We start from the raw sequence: 3503 nt of genomic DNA, 5'->3' as shown, positions 1-3503 counted from the left end.
TCTGAGATTTTTGTTCCCAGATTTATGCTTAATTTTCTATATCGATGGTTTAGAAGTAAGCCTTTTAATATCTGGGTGGTAATTTTGATCAGGCTGGTTTAGTTCTAGCTACAAGTAACCTGAAAGTTAGGCAGCGCAGAAACATGCCAACAATCAAGTAGATGACGATGCGTTGTTACTTCGCATGGTTACTTTTATCATTTTGTTAGACAGCATTTTTCACCTGGTAATATTTTGACATGCTGAAATCTTATTATATAATACAGAATCTATATGCAAATATTGATCTGTTGAGGCATGCCTATGTTCTTGAGGACATACTGTGGCCCTAAGAAATAAATTTGGCTGGTACTGTGCGTAAGATGGCCTGGCACAAGTGAGCATTCAGCATCTCGTTGCCTAGATGTTTTACTGCTCTACTACCCTAACCATTGGACACTACTCTTTGATTTGTTAAATACTCATTTGTGGCTACATTCAGATTTGAACATACGACTCCCAGAGAGATGTTATGCTCTCACATGGTGTTTGACTTTTCTGTCAGTTGAATCCATGCCAATTAGGAAGATTCAGCACTGGCAGATGGATCTGAATGTTTGCTCTAGAAGAAGCTTTTCTTATAATTTGAAAGCTTGATGGGGTCCCGTTTGGAGTATAATCTTCTACAGCACTGCTTGTAGAAAATTCCTTCAAATAGGGCATATGGCAATTTTCTAGTTGCTATACAATTTTGGTTCATCCAGCTGGAATAATTGTTTTTAATGGATTAAAAAAATGTTATATAGGTCATTTTGGCTAATCAAAACTTTCCATCATTTCTTCTCAAGATGGAAAGAAGATATAAGAACTCGGTTTTAAGAACAGCTTGCCATGCCCAACCAGCTATCAAGGTCAAAGTTATAGGGGTTTGACATTGGCTGCTTCAATTCCCTGGATGTCCCCCTCACAATATTTGTTGGTTTTATTTCTTAGCAAATTTCATTTAGCGGATATGTGTGGATATATGTGAGTAGTGGGAGTCGACACATGGATAGTTGCCAACATATATAAAGAGATGGCCGTATCCAATCTTGCTACGTAGATCGCATGTGAGTCATTTCCTTCTTATATGCTTCACCATTTCAAAGCTTGGGAATCGGTACAGCCAACCCTCTCTTTCTTGAATCTCCTCTAGAACACAACAGCTTAATTAGATCGTCATATAACTTAGAATTGACTTTGCACAAGAGACTGAGTGCCAAGCTCCACCAAGAACTCATTTCTTTGGTTAGAGTATTCTCAAGTTTGTTAGCATGTAGGATGAGGATGTGTTGTATATTATTGTCTTATTTTGAGACTACTGGTAAGAGCTTTATCCATACGCTCATGTAGCCTTCTTAAGTTAATATGGTCTATTATTAACCAAAGTAATGGGTTAAAAAGATAAGAGGATGATAACTTTTAGGTTAAAAAACAAGAATAATTAGGCCTTGAACATGAGTACTAAGAGTAGTGGGAAAGTATGTGATTAATAATTAGCTCCATTAGGACATGCATACGGTGTTAAAACGTGAAACTTCTTTCCATTCATGTTCCCCCTATTACCTCAAGACCAGCAACAAGTTATAGTCATTTTAATATTGAAATGTAACAATACTATATTATTTCTGGTCAAGCTAGATAAAGGTTGTTTCTTCTCTCTTACCCGATCCTCTTGAAGTATACAAAATTTCTGTCTTCTTTTAGCCATTGTAATCAAGATCTCGGACTCTCCTTCCTACTTCAAGGAAACCCTCCAGATTCTTCAGAAAAACAGAACATATCGGTCATTGCTCACTGCGAGGTCCCAAGCATTCTTATCAGGTACAAAAAAAAAAAATCACTTCCGTTAGCTGTAATCCGTTTAAAAATTTTGTCTTGTCCCCGCCTCGGAACATCTCAAGTTAGCCAACTTTTTCCTTCCTAATTTCAAGCAAAATAATCTTTTAATTACTTTACAAAAACGAAATAACCTATTAATAACCTATAATTATTAATTACAAAATAATTACTTTTCCAATTGATTCACTCTTTGCTCTCACTCTCTTTCCACGTCTAGTCTCAACCAGTTACAGTAATTCGGGTGCATACATCAAAATTTGATTATTTTAAAAACTAAATAACGTTGCACGAGAATGGATAAATACACTCTTCATTTCTAACAATCCACTCCTTACTTGCTTTCTCTTTTTTACGTATCAATGTAATTGGTGGTGAATATATCAAAAAATTTCCGTTGCTCTTCCGGTCTCCCCCGTTCGGCCATCCCTCCCATTCTCTTCGCTCCCGCGAGTCCGATTAGAGCAAAAAATAAGAATAAAAGATTGAAGAAGAGAGAGAAGAGTTTTGGTCCCATTCTATCCACTCCCCGCCCACCTCCATCGCCGAAATTTTTTCGAAGAGGGTATTTCGGGAATTCTCTTCTCCCTCCTCTCCCTCTCTTCTAGTGTCCACCATGAGGGGCGAGGACGAGCCATCGTGGGTTCTCTACGATCTCTGCTCCTTCCTCCTCTCCGTCCTCCGATCCCCCACCTCGCCGCCCTGGAGATGCCGCCGCCGCCGGCCCGGCCGGGGAGGTGATTGTGCTCTGTCTCGCTGGGATTGTCTCCAATCTCTCAGGGTCAGGGTTGGGGCGCGCGACCTTTGCCTCGGCGTCCCCGCGGCGACTACAGCGTCATTCAACGAGGTCCCAGGTGAGATTTGCTTCTCTATGGATTGTTTAGTTGACGCTATAGATCTCTGTTGTGGTATCAGTTAATTTTTCTACTAAAAATTGGATTTTTACTTTGTTTTTTTTGCGTTTCTCATTGACTGATTGATTCTTGTTCGAAATACATGTGCTAATCAATGAACTCTATTATGTTGCTTAGTTCTGATGAATATAATTTTTGATGTTGAGTTTGTTCCTGTTTTAGATCACTTGAATCTTTCTGAGATATTTCGTTTCATGTGTTTATAATCAAAACATGGTTGCATTTGTGTAAGGGGCTCTATTGTCTGATTTAATCCAGTTTGAATTCAATTACATAATTTTTTATATGAAATAACTGCAGTGTTGTCGAAATTATGTGGGACATGTGAAGGTGTGGTCGGATGCTATATGTTTATTGGACTCTAAAGATTATGTCTTTGTCTATTGGTGCTACAATAATAGTGGTTGTTTTGTTAACCAAATGCTAGCTGTTTGTGAATGAGACCTCCTTGGAAGGCCTTTAATTAGTGTCTGGCATAGACTCAGTCCTTTCGAATTATTCAGGGATGAATTCATGTATTCCCTGTATGTCTTTTTCCTTTAGACAAGTGCTCAATTATTCTGATTCTTTTGCTCATAATCTGTGTATGGTATTTGGTTCCTCATTCTATCTTGTCCTTGTCTTATTTCTTATTGTTAAGGTCCTCAGATTCTCTATAAAAATTATTGGAGTGCAGTTGTGTACATATATGTATGTATGCATGAATCCTTTCTCAATGATGTGGCAGCATGT

The sequence above is a fragment of the Elaeis guineensis genome, chromosome 1 (genome assembly GCF_000442705.2).
Source record: "Elaeis guineensis isolate ETL-2024a chromosome 1, EG11, whole genome shotgun sequence".
In the NCBI taxonomy this organism is placed as follows: Eukaryota; Viridiplantae; Streptophyta; class Magnoliopsida; order Arecales; family Arecaceae; genus Elaeis; species Elaeis guineensis.
This window is presented reverse-complemented; position numbering follows the sequence as displayed.